The sequence below is a fragment of the Ambystoma mexicanum genome, chromosome 8 (genome assembly GCF_040938575.1).
Source record: "Ambystoma mexicanum isolate Mex_15411 chromosome 8, UKY_AmexF1_1, whole genome shotgun sequence".
Lineage (NCBI taxonomy): Eukaryota > Metazoa > Chordata > Amphibia > Caudata > Ambystomatidae > Ambystoma > Ambystoma mexicanum.
This window is the reverse complement of record NC_090929.1, coordinates 184831535-184856573: the sequence shown is the minus strand read 5'-3', so window position 1 is coordinate 184856573 and position 25039 is coordinate 184831535.

The window sequence follows — 25039 nt, the reverse complement described above, 5'->3', positions numbered from 1 at the left end:
ACAAAGTCGGCCTCCTGTTCAAACTACCACGAAGAGAACTCATTACCCCAGAGCTGTAAATGCTACACTGGCTACCAATAAAATTGTGAATAAAGTTCACAACAATATGCATAACGCACAGAGCAATCCACGGCCAAGGAGCAGAGTTCCTAAATGAGAAAATAACATTCTACCATCCGACAAGACCACTCAGATCAAGCAGCGACATTCGCCCAGAACCAAAACTATATAATAAAATAACATTCAGAGGATCATCTTTCTGTCACCTGACAGCAATAACCTGGAATGACTTATGAAAAAACATACGCAACACAAGGGATCATCTGGAATTCAGAAAACTACTCAAAACCTGGCTCTTTGCTCCAGAACCACAAAGAAATGACTAGGAAGCATAGACCCAGTGGGAAGCAAGAATCCCAGGGAGGAACCCATGACCCCTAACATAATGTTTCCTAACCGGAGGGCGAGGGAGGACACACCGACCACCCATGTCCACATACCGCTAGTCCACAGAGGAAACTCAGTTAGGTAAGGACCCACACAGGATGGGCATTGAGGGACCAGACTCCAATAACCTAAACATTGCCAACACCAGGGCGGGGGAGCACACTTGCATCAGCTAGGTACACATACCACTAGAGTAATACAGAGAAAAACTGCCACTCCTCAACATGCCCGCCAACTAAGCAGACACGCTACAATTCTAAACACACAGGATAATCATAGTTCTTGAACGTAGAAACGCAAAGACAAAGAGGTAAAAAAAAACCTGCTAACCCAACATTAAAACCTCAACTTTCCACATACAATTCTTGTACAAAAACTCACACAACCACTTCTCTGCACAGCAGCGCACGTACTTTACCACATTGCAACAACAGACAAACAACACATAACCCGGCACAACAGCACACAGGAATTTGCACCGACCAGAAAACTGCACTTAAGCCCAGTGAACAGTGCAAACCGAACTGAAGCTGCCAACAGGACAAAACAAATCTCACTTTCCTATTCCCACTACACCCTACTAACCCCCCGACCCCACCCTTTTTTTTACACCCTCTGTTCAGATCCCCCAGAGCACTTGGGGACCACTCTGGTGGTGACAGAGCACGGTACAAATACCTTTAACATTAACATTAAAACATCCATGAGTCAGTCCTCCAGGCAGTGAGGGCCAGGGGAGCATCCACCCCATTCTTTTAAAACAAAGTCAACCCTCACTGGGCTACAAACTCCCTAAGATTAAAGATACCGGGCTGAAGCAGCCCCACTCCAAATGGACGCTCCTTTAAATGGTGAAACACTGGGGCCATCCATCCTTCTATAAAAGGGATTCCCCTCTAATGTCAGCGGGGCAAGGGAATTTCCAATCTCCTTCAAAGGGACACCTCACTACATGGTGAAGGCCCAGGAAGCTTCTACGCCATTTTGCAAGTTATCAGCCCTGCAGTCTGATTTTCTTTATTGCACAAGTAACAGCACTGGGCCCTGAGGACTGTGGCATCTGTGATATGGAGGGATTGCAAATTGCTCATCTCCACCATGTTTTCACTCACCTAGACATGAAAGTAAGGTGCCTGGGCTGTGCCCACCCTCTTTGAGTCTCCCTTAGATCTCTGCAGTGGGGATTGCATTTCACAATGCAACACCTGCATGAGCAGCATACAGGCCTCACCCATATCCACAAGCATAAGGCTTCCACTGCCTGATTGTTTTCAAACAGATTTGCCCATGTCAACATGGCCTCTACTCCAGTGGTTTGCATAGAGGCACCTCAAGCCGCGCTGCCTGTTTATTCCCAAAGGAAACAAAGCAGACATGGCAAGGGCAGAATGCCTTCCTGAGGGTCTGACCATTATGTCTTCATCACAGACATCACCTAAGGGGTGATGTGCCCTGTCATGTGCAGATGTGGTTCTCTGAACACCCCTGCTACGGCAGCTCCTTGGTAGCCGAGACCCCTCAAGTTCCCAGGATCTGCGCTAGACACTTTGAAAGCTTTTGGAACTGGGTTTGCTGGGAGCCATCCTCATTCAGTGCGGCCATTTCACTTTATTTGGTGGATAGTTATTTGACCACTTTTTTGTGTCATTTTTTGGGTGTGGGAGGGTGTATTTTATGTTAGGGTATTGGTGGTTGGGGGGCATAGAAAGAGGATGTAGAGTCTACGCCCCATAAAAAAACATTTATACAAACTTCTGGGAGACGCTCTACCAAGAACGGAGACAGCCAAATAACCTGTTCTACAGGGTTTTTCCGAATCAGGAACGTCGACAACCATGTCAGAATTGCATAGCATTTAGGTGCTGGACCCTTGTGGATGGGACCAGACTGATATGCAAGTTGATATGTCTCCTCTGTGAAGAGTGCAGCTAGCTAAAACGTGGTTGTAGACCCTCCTGATTGGAAGACATTTCATAGAACAGGTTATTTGAACCATTTTGATCCTCAGCAGAAGCGCTCCCATGCTCTTCTTTAATTTGTAAAATGCAGGGTTTTACCCTAAGTAACCACAGGTAATCCAGAGAGGCTCAGCTTCATCTCACAGAGGATGCCCAACAAGGCTGAAACAGGTGTCTCTTGTTCATAGGAGAATTGCCTGCCCTTGTGGTTGGGACCAGACTGATATGCAAATGGTATTTCTCCTCTGTGAAAGGTAGAGTGAGCTAAAATGTGGTTATAGACCCTTCTTACAGAAGAAAGTCCATAGAAGAGGTTATTTGATCCATGTTCGTCCTCAGTCGAGAGGCTCCCACACTCTTGTTTAATTTACCCCACAAAAACATGGCATGAAAATATGTGGTTGATAGCCATCATGGCGAGTTGCACCCGATCCTTGGCTTTCTCTGACTACTGTGACCCATTGAGGAACAGGAACAGTTTGTGACAAACGTGCAATGTATTGTCAGTCTTAATTAGTTGGTCAGCATAGTGTATGCAACTGTTCTTTGCTCTTATTAGCTCAGCTTGCAAAGTCTCTTTTGCCATCAGCTGATGTGTTTGCCTTGTGAGTCATCCATGCACATGCAGCACCCATCCCACTGTGCTATGCAGAGATTAGGACTGCTTGTGGATTGATATGTGTGTTGGGTGGGCGTGCAGCAGTGCATGCACTCTGTATTCAGAATGCTTGCTTGCATGCTGCATCCATCTCTATGCTCCCACTTGGCTGTCCTATCCCCATTTTCTTCACTTCCTACCAGTGGCAGAGGCAGCTTTTTGTGCAGGGCAGATAATAGGGCACCAGCAGCAGGCTGTTGGGGTGGGGCGGCGCACTGAGCACAAGTGGGGACAGAGGGCGGTAGCCGCTCCTTAACCCCCCATGGCTGCACCACTGGTTCCTACCACCAGTCCTTATCATGCAAGAGCCTCATCATCCCATTAGTTCTTTCTGTTGACTCCTCGTTGGAGGAGTGGGAGGCAGCCCTTTTTGGACTCTTGTCACACCCTTTTGTCGATTCCTTTTTAAAGATACAGTTTCTCTTTGAGGGTCTCTTCTCCACCTTCTTGCCATGTGTTGAGAAGGTAAATGAGCCTGTGGGTGGAGGTTCTTGACAGTGTCTCTTCCATGTGCAGAGTTTGGCAGTCTTCACTCCATGTTGAAAGTATACCTTCAGATAGGAGGTATTGCATTATGTGCCATTATTGCTGAGTGTGTGCACGTAAATGAGGGAGCTGTTGTATCCTGTCCCTTGTTGCAAGTGTGTGTGAAGGAGTGAGGTGTTGCATCCTGTGAATAAGCAATGATGCCAGCGAGTTGCATGGGTTCGTGATGCTGAGACAGGGCTCTCAGTGAATGTCCAGTGAGAGTCATTGGTGCAGGGCAGCTGGATGTGATGTTGTGCCTTACATTAAACCGGCTGTCCTTACAATCCCCAATCTGATGTAACCAATAACTTACAAAGAGGAATCAAGAAAATAGGAACAAAGCCTCAAGGCCCTTCACCTATTTGTACAAATCAACCTCCACACTTTCACGTGTGCTATGCTTTTCCTAAAGCCATTCAATATGTTTTAAGCTGAAGCCTGTTTCTGCTCCCAGGCTACTTCAATTTCTTTTTAGGCACACAGGCTGTTTGGATACAGAATCCCAGAATCAGAGGCTTGTTTGATGTAGACTCCCAGAATCAGAGACTGTTTGGCTAAATAATCCATCCCAGAATCAGAGGCTGTTTGGATGTAGAATCCCAGAATCAGAGGCTGTTTGGCTAAATAATCCATCCCAGAATCAGAGGCTGTTTGGATGTAGAATCCCAGAATCAGAGGCTGTAACAATCCCAGAATCAGAGGCTGTTTGGGTGAAGAATCCATCCCGGAATCAGAGACTTTGTGGATGCAGAATTCCAGAATCAGAGGCTGTTTGACTAGTTTTAAAATTAAGCTCCTTTCCCCTTCAGCTGAGCCAGCCAATCTCCCCCTGACCTGTTTGTGGTGTTTGCGCAGCATTTACATACACTGAAGGGCTCACAGAGATCATACAATCTACTGCTACCCGTTGACAATAAGAGAGACTCCATGTGACAAAACAGGAATATTAAAATTTTCTAAACATCTATAACCTAAAAAATGGGCAATTGACTTGAATATTCACTCTAGACCAGCTAACAGACGAATAGGGGGTGACAACCTTTAAAGGAATGTTAAGGCATGCTCCCCCATGCAGACGGCAAATTGGAGAACTCCTGTTGTTTAGACAATATTGTGAGCACTATACATCTGGTTAAGTGACTTGGTTTACTACTGTGTGGTGAAAAGTGTTCAACCCTATTCTGATTGGAGCCTTGTACAATTGTGGCTGTAAAAGAGAGAAGCACCATCAATGCAACTATTTCCCAGTGACAAGTTGCATGAATTCTGACAGAAAAGAAGCCGATTTATTTTGCCCAACAATGGACAAACTTTCTAATAATGGAAATCGGGAACAATTTTCCTTGACAAATATCTTACTTGACCAAAGTCCCTTCTTTACATCAAAAGGCCATTTTAAAACCTAGAGTGGTGGCTTGGGTGGGGGTAGGATGATGGGGGTGGCTCTGGGCCAGGAGGGGGAAAAGGAGTGATGCAATCTATGTTTTAAGGGAAATGTTTAAAAAAAATGAAACTCCAGCCCACCCCAAAAAGAATTCCTACTGAAAGAGGGGAACATAAAAGATTGAGTGATACTCGAAATTAAACCACAAGTAAATATTCAAAAGACATTCTAGTGAAAGGATAGTATGCATTACAACATGGAATTATCCAGTAAGAAGAGATAAGTAATAATAAAGAAAGTTTTATACAAATAAATCAAAGGAATCCTTTTTTTTAAGCCTCTTTTGGGAAGAACCTGGAATCAGAATCAAAACTCTTTCTCAATGGGATTTTATAGATTTCAGAGGAAAATGGCTCTCTTTCAATAACCTGCTCTGTATAGAAAATGAAGTGTGATGGGTGGAGAAGCTTTGAATTCATCATGACCACTGGCAATTACTTTTGCAGCTCCCCGTGCCATGGCTTTTGAGACCGCTGTGCTATTACGGAAGGGGAACAACCATATACAACCCAGGCGTTGTCCGTCTCCAAAAGGGGCATCCAACCCGAATAACTCGGCCATGTCCCTTCTACAAGAGGCCACGAGCAACTGCAACAAGAGCAACCAAAGAGAGATTTTGCTAACTTGCAGCCTAGCAGTTCCGTCCGATTGCTAATATTTGTGGCAGGACTGATTGTCATATGGTTTGCCCCTTTAAACAAGCCTTTATGTACGGTACGCAATGCTCAACGAGCAACGTCAGCTCTTATTTTTGTTGTTTGTTTGTCTCCCTAAGCAAGAGAGGAGAAGACATGCGTCGACGTGTGTACCTTGCTCACTGAATAGGGAGCCATGCTACAACTTACTGATGATGCCAAAAAGGCAGAACAATGCCTGTGTTTCTTGTGTCCCTCCCTGTTTGGTGGGCATGTGACCCACAATTTTGGGCAGGCTTGCTCCCAATGGTGGCAGAACCTAGACTAATTTGCATTTGGATGGCCCTCTTATGAATTGGTGCAACCAGGCCAAAATGTGCTAAAATAAAAGGTTGACCAGGGCAATGACATTGTTTAAGGTTGAGTCAAAACTTTCCAAAGTTATTAATTCCATCAACATTTATGATGACATCAACACCATAAATGGTGAGGCCACCCCAAGTATGCACAAGCTCCACCTTTATACAGCGCTTAAATAGCATTGTTATGTCTATGTGATTAGTTTATTTTGACATATTAGGAGTGTGGTGTGCAACAGGAAGGTGCTAGTACAGAATGCCATAGGGAGTTACCCGGTAGCTAAAAGAAAAGAAGCCAAAGTTTCCAGCCTTTGCTATTGGCAAGTAGTAATTAAGGCACCTAATGGCCTGAGGGAGAGAGTCCCAAGGTTGACTGGCTAGAAGGCGGATAGCCCGGCTGCCATTTGGCTTCCGTGTTGTAACGAAGAAAGGTGGTAGGGAAGTAGAGGTGCTTGGTAGGGGGCATGTCTTTTACATTTTCTGACTGTGGAACGAGAGCTTTAGCTAGAAAGCAAATAGTTTATACAAAGGGACTTGAGATTTGAAGATGGAGGTCCAGATGTGGCCCTCGTGAGCCCCTCACGACTCTCAGCCCAAAGACAGAGACACAACAGATGCACCTATTAGGCCCTTCCCTGCCATCATCGATGTATTGCAGATGTGAGAAATGTTACTCTCTCAGACAGCAGTTCAGGCCATACCCAATTGATGACCTGTAGGAGATGGAGATGCCATTAACCGAACAAGTCGACTGACTGCAAATCAAGAAATCAATTACGTCATCACAGACATCATGATGTAGCCGCACTTAGACATGAAGTACATAACCATCAATTCACGAAGTTACATGAACATGCATTAGTTTGTTGCATAGAGACACAAAAACAAGCTTATGACTCACGCAGGTAGATGACAGGCACACATACATATCTCTGTATATACCCACATTCTTCACCAAAGCTGAACTGCAAGACGCCAAAGTATACGTATACCAAGTTTGCACATGCTCAACTGCCACTAACGTGGAAAAGCCATAAGGACAAATATGGAAGCTATAGGCCCACTGAAGTGAATGAGAAAGGGGAGACAGGCTTCGAGTACATGGAAGGGCTGGTATGACCGCTGCAGCCAGAGACAAGCACAGCGATGCACCCAGCCAAGGACGAGTGGAGACGTAAAGTTCCTGGTTACCAAGACGATAAGCCACTTGCAAGAAATTCAGGCTAACATCCTCATAATTACAGGCAAGAGAGTTCCATTTCATGTTCTCAACACACAAGGCCCAGCAGGGCAAGACAATGCCCATTCAATCAAGGTAGATGGAGAAAAGTTGTTCCCACCAAATCAGAGGTCGAAAGACACTCAAGAACTGCCAAATGAATGCACTCTCCCAGGCTTAGGTGATCAGAGATGGTAATATTAGGGAACACACAGCCCCTCCATGTACATTCTCATTGCCTTGAGAAGGTACACTCAGCCTGGTAACTGTCCACGATCCCAGGGCTAGGAGGATACATTCTTCCCAATCCAGGGTCACCTTTCACGTGTAAATATTATATGTTGCAGGAGCCAATGGTCTTTCTGCGACCCTGCAACATTGAATATTGACACATACAGAGGTGGTCCCAAGAGGAGCCACCAGATCTGGCTTGCCCCATGGCTGAGTGTTCCGTTCTTGCAGTGAGGAGTTTTTGATGGGCACCAGTGTCTCTCTGCTGGTAATTAGGGTGGCTGCTATAGAGCCCCTGCCGCTCCTTTACTAGTGGTAGCAGAGGATGGTTGCTAAATTCTTTCGCCAGTAAGCCGCCTCATCCACCTGCATGCCCGAGGGTATGCACCGGAACCCGCAGAAATAGATGCCTAAATCCATGCATCGGCAAAAAGAGAAGAGGTTGACAGGAGCTGCCTTTGCAGGAAGTGACTGCCTGATTCCAGTGGGATGCCTAACAGACAGGATGGCAGAGTGGCAGGTTTTGGGAGACACGTGTCTGAGGGGCTTCAGCGAACTACGAAGTGTGAGTATAGACTCAGCTATATGGCAAACGTGCCGGGGAAGGAATTTGTTCTGCTTGATGTTTTATGTTGTAGTTTTTGTTATGTGTAAGGATTAATCGTTCTTTATGCGGTCAGTTTAGGCGGTCAGCTTAGACAGTCAGCTTAGTTTGTGGATGAAAAAACATTGTAAAAAAAGACGAAAATAATGGCTTCCCTGTTAGGCAATTTAGCTTGGTTCATGGATGATTATTTATGGTTTACCTGTGTATAGGTGTTAGCGGGAGAAGCCAGCATATATCACAGAAGGTGGTTTCCTAATTTATCTCTCTGAGATTTATTCCTATATGGCGATGCTATAGAAGAGGACCATGTGCAGAGGCGTAGACAGAGTAGGGCCTGAGCAGGCAAGGCCCACCCAAAATCTGTAAATGCCCACTGAGCAGCGCTGTTTAGGCATTTACAGATGTTAATGTCACTTCGGTTGGCCCAACTACATTAGCTTCAGGCACCACTTGTTAGACAATCCTGGCTACGCCTCTGACCATGTGATGTAATGGTTTACCCTGTTAGTGAGGCAGGAAGACACTTAGTGTGCGTGTTACATCATATTTGTCGCTGTGTTTGCGTAATTAATAAGGGGACATATATGCTGAAGAGTTGTGCATCAAGAATCTTCTCTCTTAGGTATTGGTGAGGTCACCTGTAAGGTTGTTAAATAGGACTTGACTTGTACTGGAAGCGGTGGATTTTAGTGGTTAGATTTTTCATTGAGTTTAAGAACCAGTGTTGTGCTAATAGGGCAGAGCTTGAGAAGCATACAAGTGGAGTTGTGATTCGAACATTCAGGATGACGGGCCGCAATGGGGTAGTGCGTGGAGCATGCCCGCGTTGATGGTACTGAGCCGGAAAGATTTGATTGCAATGTTATGATTTGGAAAAATCATGCCTCATTACAAGTATGGTGGTCTGGAAATAAGGGTTTCGGTAGCAACGTACCGGCACCCTTTTCGGACCGCCATACTACAACAATGCCGGTAGGGGCCACGTATTCCCTGGCAGGCCTGATCTAATGGGAGTTCAGGCCCCTTCTATCATGCTTGTCACAGAAGCACCAGCACCTTTATTAACGGTGCCAGTGCTTCCATGTCCCCATTTGCATGGAGTCCTCTGGGGAGTAATGGGGAGTAACCGTTACCGCCACCATTTGTGATATCCCCGTGGCACCAGGATATCAGGTGGCAGGCATGGTGTTACAGGGTTGGGAGCAACCCGCTGGGAGCACCAGAGGGTTACTGCCAACCTCGTAATGAAGCCCGATCATTTGAGAGACAGTACTGAGATTGTGAATTGCAAAATTGTAAGGTAAAGTGGAGGTATCGAAATCCCGATATGAGGTCAGGTAAGTAATAACAAGTGTTACATAAGGTAATGGAATGAGCCATACACCTGTTCAACACTTATGCAAGTCCCTCCCGCGGTATCAAGACAAAATACGCAAGTATAATGCGGAATGCACTTGCGATACTGACAGCAGGTTGGCAAAGCCATGGCCCACAGACGGGAACTTTTCCAAATGTGGCAGCAACAATTGACCACTTATCAACATACAGCCTATAAGGGAAACAAATTAAGCAAGCGACCGGCAATATTAAAGTTATGAAAAATGTTCCAGGACGAGGAAGGGGACTTAATCCATCGGCATTGGATGCTGAGTCAACGGGATATGGAAGGTGAACAGCCCTTGCCCCCCCACTCCTCAAACCGCATACTTAGATGCAGCAACAGAAAGTAAGGGATTTTACCATGTAAAGGAGTTAAAAGCAGCACCAAATATTAGTGGCGCAAAGCAAGCAGGTAAAGTAACACGAGATATCAACAGCAAATGTAAGGAGCACAGCGAGCTGCAAGCAAAGCTAAAGAAGAATGACTTGGGGAAGACAAGGCTTAGGAAGGGCCAAGAATTGATAGTCCCGTATAAATGGGCAGGCGAAGAGATATTGCTCAAATTGGATGGGAAAGCCAAAAGTGAGACAGGTCATGTGGAGAAGGAACTACCAGGTTGTGCAGACAGAGAGGAGGAAGGGAAAGAATGGGCAGAGATACTGGAGGAAAATTAAAAGTTGTGAAAATAGGCAGAGCAAGCAGAAGCACAAGAAAGAGAAGAAAAGTGGAGAGAAAACAGAGAGAGGCTAGAGGACATAGCAAAGAGGAGAGCAGAAGAAGAGCTGGAAAAGCGCAAATGCAAATAAAGAAAGAGAAGAGGAGGTTAGAAGTCATACGGCTCATTAAAGAAGACACACGCAGGAAAGTAGAGGAGCCGAGATGCGAGCAGGACAGAGACAAGAGCACACAGAAACGCTCTTTGAAGGTGGCGGATATTAAGACGGGTTTGGCACGTTTAGACAACGAGGATGAGGAAGCGATACTAAGAAGTTTAGGGGAACTCTACAGGAGTCTGAGAAACTGCCTGGCTGCCCCACAGGCAGATAGGAGTGCTACTGGGCCCTCAGTGAGGGGGGAACATGGGATTACAGATCAAGCAAATGGAAAGCAGTGGGAAGACCCAATGTTAAGGAGGCTTAGCTTCGAGGACAGTGAGAGTAGTACCAGGACCATGGAATCAGATGAGGATCAACAGGGGAGTGATGACGACAAAGAGGGAAGAACCTCTCGCCACTCAAGGGAAGCAAGCCCTGATAGAGACAGAGTATGGGGAGGTGAAGAAGACATGGAAAGAAGAGAGGAGGACATCGAAGGGTGACTGCCGCATCCTAGGGGTGAATCGCGCAGTGCGGACAATATCACTCTGTATGTGCAGAGACTCAGGACCTTGCCAGGGCAGAAACAGACAGAGATGGTGAGGGCGTTCACCACCACTAAAGACATGGGGAGACAGGGCAGAGGGACGAGACTGTCACAGTTCCCATTATTGGAGAAGAATGGTGGGCGGCCTCAGTATATTTTGTCGCAGCAAATGGACAAGGACAATTTAAGATGCAAGCTAAATGTTGCATTTAGTCCCTGGTGTCAAGAGACTGACACCAGGGACAACATTAGCAGTGGGTGACATGAAGAGTTTACTCTCAGCCATTCTTGGGGAGGTAGCAGACGATGTATGGAAAAGAGTGGGATATCCCAGAATGACTGCACAGAGAAATGGCACATGATGGTGCACTGTTCAATAACTGCAGAGCGGCCAGATGACAAGCTCTAAAGGTGCAATACCCAGACACCTCAGACCTAAGCACGATTATGGCCCGCAAAATAAGTGAGGAGGAAGACCCACTTCAATATATTTAAGAAATTCAACAGCGTTGGTGTCTCAAGACGAGAGGCCCGTGGGACAAAACAATGGGGTTATTTTACCACATATTATGTCCAGGGTTTCCCGAGCAGGTGCAATAACAGTTTAAGAAGCGAGTGGGAATGGAGGCTAAGCCGCGGTCAGAAATTCAGCCAACCATAGTGCACTATTGTAGGCTAAGGCAAGAGAATACAAGATAGAAGCAAAGTTAGTGCAGTGTAAATCATCCAAGTACACAATGGAAGGGGCAATGCTAATGAGTTGGGAGGGAGTAGTTACTCAGCATATGCAGAATAGACTGCAAATGGCAGGGGGAGACTTTGCAGGGGGAGGGGATATGAATCAGTGGCCAAGGGGACGACAAGGGGCACCTCAGGTAAGAGGGTTTGGGTATCAAATGCAACAGGGCGCAGAAGGGTTTCATGGGGGACAACAAAGACCGACGGTGGTCCCGTACAATGTTTATTTATTTTTATTTAATTGGTTTTTATAACACACTTAATACCTGAGTTCAGTTTCTAAGCGCGGATCTGGGATTCAAACCTCTGTTGCTCGGCATGGTCTTGCTTCCAAGAGTAACCGTCCAGGATCACAGGGCTGGGAGGACACATTCTGCCCAATCCAGAGTCAATTTTCACATGAAGATATAATATGTTGCAGGAGCCAATGGTCTCCCTGCAACCCTGCAACATTTAGATTGACACAGAGGAGTCACCAGATATGGCTATACAATGGTAAAATTAACCTGTATAGAATGTGTGTATGGTTCGCCGAAACTGACCAATGTGAACACCCAATAGGTTTCAGGGACGGAACTTGGTTTTGTGTGGTGTCAGACCTGTATAAAATCAGAAGACGAGATCCCTGGAGAATTCATGCTTTTCTAGTGTGATCCATGTATTATTCTTAGATAATAAAAACAGTAAACTTTGCCACATCGCTGTGTCTTCCGTTCTTGCGGCTGGGAGTATTTGATGGGGCTGAGTATCTCTCTGCTGGTAGCTGGGGTGACTGCTATCGAGCCTCTGCTGCTCCTTGACAATCGGATTCTCTGGTCTGCTTTGAGCAGGAGGCGGGAATGTGTTTGAACTTTCATAAGGTTACCAAATGACTCCACATCATTGGATCAGAGTTGGTGGGCTGAAATCTTGGCACAAGGTCGGCATACCAGTCTGTGGTGTATGATATGATATGATATGGCATTTATAATGCGCATATACACAAGTGTTTCAAGGCGCGACGAGGCAAGGGAGGGGGAACAGAGGGAAGACAAAGACAATGATCTTACTAGGCCAGGTGACATTGAGATTGCGCAAGTGCGGGGGAGGAGGGAAAGGGAATGTGTGCGGGGGGAGGGGGAGGAGGCAGTGCAATTCATAGGATCAACAGGAAAGAATAAATAAAAACAATAGGTAAACGTGCTGCCAGCTAGTTGCAAGTGCAGGGGTAAGGGCAGACATCAAGTGTCAAGAGCTGGGGGGACTGTAGGTATACATAAACAGCCCCCAAGTGCAGGAGTCACCCGGGAGGCATTGCAGGTGTGCATCTGGCGGGGGAGGGGACCTGGGCCCAAGATCAGAGGGTAGCCAGGTGATCAGTGCAGTTTCAGTCAGGAGTTCAGCAGGGGAGAGTAGGAGTGAAAGTAGAAGCAAAGAGGAAGGTCTTGAAGTGCTTCCGGAAACAGAGATGGTTCTCCTCAAGTTTCAGGGAGGCAGATTGTCCCAGAGGGAGGCCCAAGCTGAAGAAAGAGATCTACCACCAGCTCGTTGCTTGGAGAAGTGACTGACCCTGAGGGAGTTGGAGGCTGATGAGCAGAGAGCTCGAGAAGGAAGATATTTAGGAAGAGAGAGTTGGAAGTATAGAGGACCCAGGCCCCAAAAGGCCTTGTGGACAATGCAGAGGGTTTTGAACGTAATCCTCGCAGCCACTGGGAGCCAGTGCAGAGATTTCAGTCCTAGAGAGATATGATCCCTGGGCTTGAGGCCAAGGACAAGTCTTGCAGTCCTGTTCTGGATGAGTTGCAGAGGGCGGAGAGTAGAAGCAGGGAGATTTAGAAAGAGGTTGTTGTGGTAGTCCAGCCTAGAGAGAACCAGAGCTCTGGAGACAGTGAGCTTCTGGGGGAAAGAAAGGAAAGGAAGAATACCTCTGAGGAGGTGCAGCTGGTAGTGTGACTTCTTAGAGACATCAGAGATGTGGGGAGAGAAGGAGAGAGTGGAGTCGAAGATGACCCAAGGTTTTTAGCCTCACAGGTGGCAGAAGGAAGAAGCCAAGAGAGGCTGGCCAGAGAGCAACAGGAAAGGAGGGAGCAGGTGTGCCGATGAGGAGAATCTCAGTCTTACTGGCATTAAGACAGAGATTGTTGGTGGCACACCACTCTATAGCAGACAGACAGTCAGAGATGAGAGAAGGATAAGATGGGGTGGAAGGGAGCCTGAAAATGAGCTGAGTGTCATCCGCATAGCACTGAAAGTTGGGGCAGAGAGCTGCAATGCGGTGGGCAAGAAGTGCCAGGTATTGGTTGAACAGCCAGCGAGGTTGGACCCCTGGGGAACACCACAGGTAGAGATAGAGATAGAGGAGAGGAAGGACCCAAGTTGGACCTGGGAGGGCCGATCAGAGTGGAAAGAGGTCAGCCAAGTCAGGGCCTGATCGTTGATACCCTGGTTATCACCGAGACGGGTGAGCAGGATGGCATGGTTTACCATGTCAAAGCAGAAGAGAGATCAAGTAATATGAGGACATAGGGGGTATTGGAGTCAAGGTTGGAGAGCAGGTCTTCATGGATGTTCAGGAGAGCAGTTTCCATGCTTCTGGCAGCTCTGAAGTCAGACTGATGGTCATGGAGACAACCAACCAATTCAGTGTGAAGATTAAGCTGGGAGATGGCCAGCTTTTCCAGGAGTTTGCCCAGGAAAGGAGTGATGGAGATTGGGCGGTAGTTAGCCGGGCAGGAGGGGTCGGCTGAGGGTTTCTTAAGAAGATGGTGCACACGGGAGCGCTTCAGGGGGGAAGGGAAGACTCCAGTGGCGAAGATGTTGTTGCAGATGTCAGCCAAAGCAGGAACCAGGGTGTCAATGTGGTCCTTGATGGTTTTAGAAAAACAGGGGAGAACCTGTTTTGATGAGACTTTCATAGATCAGACTTGTCTAGAAACCTCATCTGGGGAATACAGGGGAAAGGCAGAGAAAGAAGGAGGAGAGGTTGCCACAGAAGGGCCAGAGGAAGAGAGGGGAGTAGAGGGAGGAGGAGGAAAGAAAGGAGAGAGGACAGGATGTCCTGAGTTTTAGAAATGAAATGAGAAGCCAGGGCCGTTCACAGGGCCTGGGAGGAGTCAGGAGAGGAAGAGAATGCAGCAGGATTGGCTAGCTACTTGCAGTTTTTAAAGAGTTTGGCCGAGTTGTTGGATGCCGCAGAGATGCTCGGCTTGGATGAGGGCTCTCTTCTTGGTGCTGACAGAGAGCCGGTACTTTGCTTTGGACTTCAAGCGGATCCTCATGACAGGGGCAAGAACATCAAGAGTATCAGATATAGCAGAGTGGAGCATAGAAAGGGCTGTGTCAGGGTGTTATTCAGCTGAAGGGGGAGAGGGGTGAGAAAGTGGCGGCGAAAGCCTCAACTGACACACGCTTCATGGGTCGGATAACCGAGAAAGTAGGTGACAGTGCTGGAGTTGGCTTGGCCTCAGGGGTGGAGAGGGTGAGCTGGTAGGAAAGGAGAAAGTGATCACTCCAGGAGAGAGGAATGGTGAGAGGGGTTGAAAGGGGGAGGTCTGTAGAGATCAGAAAATACAGAGTGTGCCCTGCCGAGTGAGTCGGGCCAGAGGGGAGAGAGAGTTGCAGAGGTTGCGAAAGAGTCCGGAGGAAGGACAGGAAGCATCTAGGTGGATGTTAAAGTCTCCAAGAAGGAGGAGTTGAGTGGTTGAGACCAGGAGGGAAGAGGAGAGGTCCGCCCATTCAGAGAGGAAGCAGGAGATCTGACTATGTGACTGATAGATGGTAGGCAAAGTGAGAGAATGGCTAGGAGAGCGAGAGAAAGCCTGCAAATGAGGCATTCAAAAGAGGAGTAGGCCTGCGTGGGAATGACAGAGGCAGGAAACCACTCAGGGAAGTTCAGGGCTACACCCACTTCAGAATGATTGGATCCGGGCATGGAGAGGATCTTGTAGCCATCAGGGAGGAGAGTGTCAAAGCTTGTGACAGTGCTGGCCATGAAGACAGAATATCTTTATTCAAAATTATTCCTAAAGCTCAGTTCCCTATAGATAGCTAAATGTCCCTGTAAAGAGCTCTCTCTGTCCCTCAAAGAAGTGTTCTTGCCCTAGTGGTGCGCTGCTGCATCGCTACAAAGGTTAGGGGATAGAAGAGAGCTCGCCCTATCCTCTCTCATTACTTTCCTCAAATGCTAAGTAGCATTTGAGGAAAGTAATGAGAGAGGATAGGGCGAGCTCTCCTCTACGGAACTGAGCATTAGGAATAATTTTGAATAAAGATATTCTGTCTTTTTTGTGTTACAAGAGTATGGGTGAAGACAGGATTGCCAACCCAGTGACTTTGGTTGTGGATAACAGTGCTGGCCATGAACCATGTCTCAGTGAGACCAAGGACATCGAGGTCAAGTTCTTCAGGAAGAGGGCAGATGTCAGAGGAGTGTTTGACAGCCGAGCGAGTGTTGAGAGTGGCAATATGGAGAAGGTTGCTGTCCTTGAAAGACTTCCTGGGGAGGGGTACGAATCAGAGGTATGCCCTGCGGAGGTGTAGAAGAAGCTCGCGGGGGGGGAGCAGAAGAGGAAGGAGGAGAGGGCAAGGTAGCCAAGGCAGAGACAGCAGGGGGAGGCAACGAAGCAGCAGAGGGAAGAGAGGGGGCAGCAGGAGGAGGAAGGAAATGATGAGGCATGAGAAGCATCTATCAAAGAGGAGAAGGTTAGCCTGAGGGACTTGGACCAAGACAGTACTGTTCAGGTAAACATTAATGATGACCTTAGAAGAGTGGAAGGAGGCCAGGAGAGTCTCCCACCGGGTGCTACCATTAATGGGAGAAGAAGAGAAAGGAGAAAGCACAGATACCATATGGAGAGTCCATAGGTCTGGCAATAGTTATATCTGTAGGTAAATAGATAGAAATCAGGGTGAGAGATCCGAGAGCAGCTGTCAAAGTTTTGAAGCTATTTTATTTTGCCTTCAAAAAGATTTTGCACAGATTAGTATTTTTAAACATTTACACAACTTTCGATAAGCACGAAAGGTTAGGTGGACAGATATTTCTTTTTTTGTGAAATACAGATGAGTATCGTCCTCTTTTCTGGAGGAGGAACAATTTTCACAGTGATGCACGAGTATACAATACAAGTGATTGGTGACAGAAGGTGTCAACAGTGCGCATCCCAGGACTGTGATCGGTCCGGGGGTACTAGAACAACGATAGTGAACACAACAATGTTTTACAAACACATATAAACAGGGGTTGTGCCACAGAAAAACGACACGACGGTGTTTCGGCCAAGCTGGGCTGGGATTAAGCCCGAGGTTGTAGTGGCCTTCATCAGGATGGTTTCTTATTACAGGTTCTGTCCGTAAAAGAAATTGTCTGCTGTGGTGCAGCGGGGACGCTGTGCTAGAGTCCTGTTATGGTTGCCGGACTCATTGGAGAGATGGGAAGACTCGTATGACTCGGGTCACTTGGGCTATTAATGCCTATGGTCTCTGGGAGCGAAGCCTGTTGTGGCAATGTCTGCGCTTCTCGCGGTAATGGAGCATTAATAGCCAACACAAATCTGTAGTCAGAAAACTGCTGTCTTCCAAAGGTGCTTGAGGAACAGTATCCAGTGCATGTAATACACCCTTCGGTAAAAGCGTTTCGGCTTGCGTGCTGAACACATGTATCTAATGCAGCTTTGTGGTCATTCACCAGCTCACATGTTTGGAAGAGCCGCTGTGACTGGATGTTATAATTTATCACCATGTTAATGCTGACCAATGGTAATGCACAGATGTAACCCCTCCATATCAATCAGGCTTATAAAGCAATTCCAGGTTTCATTTATATAACATGTAAAGCATATTTAAAGGCATTTTCATTGTGTTGCATTGTTACAGCTAAGGCTTACCTGGGCTGTGCATAGTTCCCCCTACACCTCATGACTGCTACAAAGCGGATATGAAAAATGAATAGCTTTTGGATCAAGGCGTGTTAGGGAGAATTCTCAGAAATGTGCCAATTCCCTCTACCTTAGAGACCCCCAGCAACTTTGCTGGATTTTGAGGACTTGATTTATTTAACCTGGAGAGAGTGAGACCCTTTTTCCCACTCTCTCATGTATTTTAATTTTAATGTGATTTCTGAATTCGGTGTTTCTTTTGGTTGTGGAGTCTGACAAACTCCATAGGCACCATCTTGTACATTGTGGCACACAGCACCTTTAGTGCAGTGACACAGTGAAGTCTCTTAGATTTCCCCAAGGTTGAAATATCTTCACTGGGATAAACTACTATTTCCCAGAGTAGTAAAGTGAAATTGACTTTACTTACACTTGTAACTTTCTAGACCCAGCACACACTATCTTACAATAGAGTGTTGGAGGTGTTACTTAGTATCCCCTTTCTCTAACTTCTCATGTAACAATTTTATGTTACCCTGTCCTCACTGAATGGCAGGTGGCAGTGGTTTTGTTTTTACTACCATGGTGTGCATTTACTGCGGGCTGCATTCGCAGCTGTAATAAAGCACCCAAGGGTGCCATTTTTGTCAAAATGGCCCTGGTCTTCTTTTATCGCCATTTCTTTGTGGAAAGGTCCTTCTTGAGATTTACTCTGCACGCCCATCCAGGTTTGGTCCCTTTGTTCATTTTTCCTTTGGTGGGATTCATGAGTGAAGCCCGCCTCTGGCTCCAGGGTGTCTGGGGTAGGCAGGAAGTGAGGGAGGTGCCGAAACTCCCTGTGCTTAGTCTCCTAGGAGACCCAAATGCACTCTGTGATGATTGGCTGGCTGACTGTCCGGCAAGGACAGCCACCCTGATGGGTGACTGATAGTGAGGCTGGAATGAAAGGGAGAGAAATGTATAAAAGGAGAGTCTTTTGGCTTGGAAGGCAGAGTCGACCACTGGACTAAGGAACCGAAGAAGAACTTGAAGAGGACGCCTGCTGCAACTCCTGGACCGTTGGTTTGTCCGGTGAAGCCCTGCTGCAGTGCCAAAACGCCAGGTTCGCCTCTACAGAGAAGCTCCTGCAAAGACGACTTCACCCCTTGCGTTGGTGAGACCAATCAACTCCAAAGTAAGCCACCAGGACATCCATCTCGGAGCTGGTTGAATTTCCACAGAGTTGCTGCTGGAAACCGTAGAGCCAGGGAGAGAAACACCAGTTTGTGTGCGTTGCTTTTAAGATGGCCAAGAGCTCCAGGAAGATTCTCCGGACTCCCAGGAAGCAGGACTGACCAAGCCTGAGCCCCTTCAACAGAGTGCGGGACCCCAGCAGCAAGGAAAGTCCATCTCTACAGCCATGAACCGTGGTGTTGCTATTTGTGGTAGACGCGAGGCGAGGAACTGAAACACTGAACAGCCACTGAAAGTGAAGTTTGCCGATTGCACGTTTTGACTGTCCCAGTGCAGTGAAGGAGTCCCCCGAAAACCTCCCTCTTGTCCCCAACACTAAGGCCCAGGAACAGTGAGATCAGCAGAGCTGCACAGGAACGGGAGTTTTCTGCTGCATCCTTTATTCATTTTAAAGGTACTGTATAAAGAGAACTTATCTCTTGCTGTAGAGTTGTTTGCATCTTCTACTACTCACACGTCTAACAGCTTGTGGCCCTATATTGATTAATCTTTTTCTTCAAAGACTTCTGAAACATTGTGCAAAGACTTTTCTACTTACCTTCAAAGAAGTGCTTTAGCCCATATAGACTCTTGCCTATTGACTTTGGCTTAGCCTGTTTTAACTGAATGACTCTTATTGGGGGATCAGAAAGTATTTGCCTGCTTAAGAAATATTTGTGGTAGCTTGTTTGCTCCAATAATCTTTTCCTTTTTGCTTGCTCTTCACTAATTCTGAATGCCAACAGTAATACATGAATGTCAACAGCACCCTAGCAATTGAAGACACCTGTGGGTGTAGGCCTTTGCTGTATGCTTTCCCAAATGGGTATTTACTGATTCTGAGCTAAGAGATTGTATAATTTTGAAGTATATTTGTGTGGTGTTTTATAGTGCTCCCTTCTGAAGAAGGCTTAGATTAACTGACTGGTAAAGTAAATAAATTAACAATTGTTTTTATGAAGAAACCCTGTGTGTAAGTGTTTGGTTGGATACTTGTCACTGTGAAACTCTGTCTAACTCCCCTACAGCTCACATTGAGCCCTCTTGAGATAAGCCTGGCTACTCGTCCACACTACCAACCTGTGTAGTACAGACTTATACCAAAGGTTGGGTTAATACTGCCAGGAGGTCAGGGTTGTTGTAGTGCACCCTAAGGGTTCTGCATACAATCTTGCCTAACAAGGGGGAATGGAACACCGTCACGGGGACAGTAGGTTTCTGTCCCTCCTTCGACTACATGAATTTGGGCACCCCCTCTCCGGCTCTCTTCTGTATGTCAAATACATGGCTGATGAAAAGGGATGTACATTAATATCACGAAAACCAAAACATTGAACTACAAAATCATGAACACAATAGGTTTGCATTTTGTAATTCAAGATTTTGTGGGGAGGTTCCCCCGCAACATGTGTTATGTATGCGGGGGACCGCCCGTGACCCCTGCAGACCAAAATACTGAATTAGGGGAGCGGTGATGTCCCCACAACCACTACTCCCCTAATTCGGCATTTTGGAGTACAAGATTTATTTAGTCCCAAAATGCGGGACTTTGGGTGATGCAGGATTTTAAATACAGTATTTCCATTGAATATCGACAAAATGTCAGAAGCAGTTTTGTCCCAATGGCATCCCTGGTACAACTGGCGCATCATAAATTCACTGGCATGGCCTGGGGGTCTTCGTCGACATCCTTCTGCTCTGCCCCGGCTTGTAGTTGCTCTGACGTCTCTGCACCCAAGCTGCTCCTGGCATACATGGCCCTTGGTCTTCCTGGTCTCCAAATTCGGGCACAGATGGGGCAGAATGGGCTAATCGGAACCTGAAGCCTCCCCACCAATCAAAGGGTCAGGCAGCTGGCCACATGGTAATCAACAAGAGGTATATCTTTGCAAAATCAACTGTACAAGCAGCTCAGGCCAAGCTCAGTCCAAGCTGACAATATGTCCATGACAATGAGCGGCTTATTTTTAAACTGTACATATAAAGTGCACACTTTATGTCTTTTTCCCCTCAGTGTTACATCTGCTAGTTAGATTAGGGTTTGCACATACTTTTAAAGAGACAGTTAGGTGCAAGGGACAGAAGCTGGACTGGATATGAATTAGACTGCCTTCTGGAAATTGTATTCACCTAACACTAGGTTTGTGGTTGTTCAGAAAAGAAAGAGACAAGCTCAAATTGCAGCATCACCCTTTTTACATCCTACACACCCAAATTGAATACACCAGAGTCTACTGTTGTCCATGTGCTCATTGACAGGGGCTGTTATTGTTCTTTTCATGATGTATTATTACTGTACATAAGTATTGTGTTCACACCATTATATTCTATTTGCGTCAAGGGATTGTGTGGACCTCTGTTAGTACAGTTTTTCTGACGTCCAACTAAGGGCTTAGTAAAACCATTAAACTGGGGCAGTACAAGACTCCACTCTTAGTATAAGGCTGTACCACCTGGGTTCAGGGTAGGGTAGACAGAGCAGCTAGGCTTATTTTAGGAGGCAGAGCGGGCTGTAGAATCAGTACAAAGAAATTGTAATACACATGGCCCAAAGAAACACTGAAACACTATGTATTGTAAAAAATAAACAGTTTATTTAGGTACAAGTAGGCCCAGATACATCTTGGGGGAGATAAGTAATTTGGCAGATCATATAAACACAGTATACAAAAACACAACACGATGCTTAAATGTACACAGACCAGAGCATATAACCTAATTTGGAACACCTAACAGTATTTCTAGGAAAGTCTAAACCAATGGTTACTTTTAGATTACTTTTCGTAATACCAGGGTAGCAGACCCTATCCATTGTACCATGACGCTCAGCAGGAAATCACATAGGAAATCAACTTGACAATATACTTCATTGAATAGCGAAACACTTATTCTATTAACAGTAAAGACCTATAACTCTGATTCAGGATAACACAGTTATTCTACAGTAGTTGGACTTCGGGGTGTAATGTTCAATTACAGTTGCTTTTCAGTTCACAGACTGCAATAACTCTAACTTATTTTAGGATAGCACAGTTATACTCAAGGTAAGTAAAAACCTATATACCTTTGTAAGGAGCTACCAGCAACCTAAAAGGTAAGTATGACATAGGCAGACTTATTCTGGACTGCCTAACAGAAAGTCTGGGGAAGCAAGACCCAATTGGGGACACTCATACAATTATCCTAACAGGAATAATAAAGTGAAATCCACAGCATTACATTGGGGAAGAGGGGAACCCAATTCATAGGTGAGTAAGTTAACCCTTTACCTACTTTCTGTTAGTATGGCAAAACCATTTCTAAGGAAGAAAGACTTTGAGAATACTTATTTAAGAAGGCACACCGTTTATTCAAGGTAAGTAAATCCTATGTATACTTTTCAGAATGGCAAAACATATCTAAGGTACGCAATAATGTTTTCTAACTATACACTTTGAGAGTTTAAAGTGACCAACTAACTAATTCACAAGTAAGTAAACCTTTGAACACTTGTTTTACTTTTCAAGGCAGACCCCACTTAAAGTATGCAGCCCTTCCCAATTCCAGCACATGAGTTCTCTCAGAGGAAGAAGTAGACCCCTAGTGGTCTAGGAGCCAGCTGTAAGCAGGGTGAGATAGAGCTCAGTTGCAGGCAAAGTTCAGAGTTCCAGAGGAAGACTATTCAACCAAGTATTTTATTTTGGAGTTAGTTGATGTTCCAGGTACTTCAAAGAAGACACCCACAGAAGATTCCAGCAGGTACCGGGGTGCACTGGACGAGAGGAATTCCAATAACAGAAAATACAACAAAACTACACAGGAATCACAAGAGACTTAAGGTAAGTAAATACACAAGCCAGCACAGTACCTCGGCACAGAAGATTTTGCAACAGGAGGACTGCAGGCTATGCAGCCAAAAACCCAGTCATTGAATTCCTTCACACAGAAGACAGGGCATGGAAGGACTTTTGCAGGGAAGGATCAAGGCAAGGTTTTCCTTGTGTCTGGATGTAGCTCTGTGGATTTGGTGCCTTTTTCAGGAGCACAGAAGAAGACAGAATATCGCTGGTCGAATTTCATCATTTGCAAGGTCCAGCACTCTGGTGAGGAGACTTTTCAGACTGGAATCGTGCCTCTGGAGATCCAGCAGAATGCCCACGAAGTTTCAGTGAAATTCACAATGACTCTAGTTCCCAGAGTATTGGGGTATTGCAGCCCTGTACAGTTGCAGCATGACCTGGGAGGGCTCAAAATGCAGATCTTCCTGATTCTAGTAGGTCTCACCAGGCTCTGGGTCAGGGGTCATCATTTTTGGAGTCCCCATGCAGATTGCAAGGAAGGGTAACACCAGGCTCCAGTTACACAGAAGGCTGACAGGTCGCTGGAAATGGTTTCAGCTGCAAATTATTTATCTTCCTCTTTGGTTTTGGTTCCAGTGGTTGACTACTTCTTCAGCTTCCAGGATCAGACTTTTATGCGGGAACCCAGCCAATCCAACAGCCTTGCAACATTCAAACTTGAGGGGTTGGCAATCCTTTCAGGACAGTCAGCCTCCCAGTTTGAACTGGATTCTCACACTGAGGCTGGAAGACAAAGCACTGCAGAGGTTTGGACTCCTCCCTCGCTTGCTGCCTTCAGAGACACTGTGGAGCCTGGGCAGGGAGTCCACAGGACTCCTGCCAAAGATAGAAATCACACAACGGAATTTCCTACCCTGGATGTCAGGGGACTGAACAAGAAAGGAAAAGGAACACTAAATGGCAAAAAAAAGAGACAGGGCCAATTTTGATAAAATGAACACCCATGGGTGCCTTGACGGGGTCTGTGCAAACAGCCCATGGTGTTGGTGCACCAAATTAGTAAAAAGGTTCACTGTCACCAGCCATTAAAGGTAGGTTTGTCCTTGTAACATAAATGTTACATTTAAAATGAGGCACATGATATTCAGTATCTCCCCAGCACTCCCCATAAGGTGGGGGTTGCTGGTCTCACCTAATAAAATATAAAAGGGTTACAAAGATCCTTTCTATCCTTGGGAACTGTAGCTCTCACAAGATTATCCAGGGAAAGTTAAAAGGGGAGCCCCAAGGGCAACCTGGCAACAATAGGTACTTATTGCCAAAAAGTTGTCAAAGAGGATAACATTTAAAAGACACTATATTGAGTCTTAAAAATGAAACCGATAAAGAGTAAAAGATTCTGTTAGAGTGGAAAAAGGTTCCACTCACAGAGGTATAAGGAAAAATAAAGAGTGGAAAAAGGTTCCACTAACAGAGGTATAAGGAAAAATAATCCACCAGTAAAAGCAAAAGTTCTGAGGTTGACACAGGTCAGCAAACTGTATCATTGCTATGGAAATCTTACCTAACACCCTCCTTCCTTTGTTTGCATTATGGTTTCTGTGCCCTTGCTTTCTTGCTCATTTGTAGTGGTTAGCCTACTGTGTACAACCCTGGGTGATCTCTGAACTCAGCACCATTGGGGCCTGGAGAAACAAGCAAATGTTCTGGCAAAGGTGGTACTAAGGGAACGTCCATTACATTTTACCTGGAAGCGTTGTCTCGACCCCTCATGTGTGCCCAGCCACACCATCACTTTCCATGTCACACAGATGTAAGATTCACTCACTCAATCGTCCTCTGTCCATCTCATGCATGTACATTTTTGTCAGCATGATATTACTTGCTATATGAATGCTCCATAAATGCACTGTAATATTATTACTTCTCGACACTCACTATAAAAAGCACATTCATAAGGCGGGCAATAAACAGCAATGTGCGGTCCTTTTGAAAGCTGTCCATCATTCTTTCTTGGACCAAAGCAGGAAAAAACCAAAAACACCCACCCAGGAAGGGAAAGCATGTGTAAAAAGCAGCACAAAGTGCACAAATTGCACTGGCATACAGTTAGCACATTATTGAAAATGAGGCCACAGTTGATTAACAAAGCCCTAAAGGACCCCCTCCCAATAACAAAGAAGGTCATGGGTGCGCGATGACATGAGCTCCCAGGAACAAAAAGGCAGAGATTTTAAATAAGATCTAAAACACTGACCAATATCCAAGATATGGTGTGGGGAGAAAGGGTCACCTCCGAATTTAGATCATAACGGTAGAACGGTAGAACGGTAGAATGGGTGGGTGTGGTTAAGAATGATGTAGCAAGAGGAAGGGTTCACCACAAAGATAGCTGATGAGTGAGGAATGGGGGTGCTGGGGGCAGAGATGATGCGGCTAGTGGCATTCTCCAAGCAAAAGGCAGGTCAAGGGAGAGCAGTGGGCGGAGAGAAGTAGTATGAGGCTAGTGGAGGGCCCCACCCCATGCTTGATCATGACAAAGGAAGGGGTGGATATGGAGAAGGCATATTTTGATAGAGGTACAGATAAAATGTGGTTAGAGGTAGACTCCAGCCTCAACCTATAT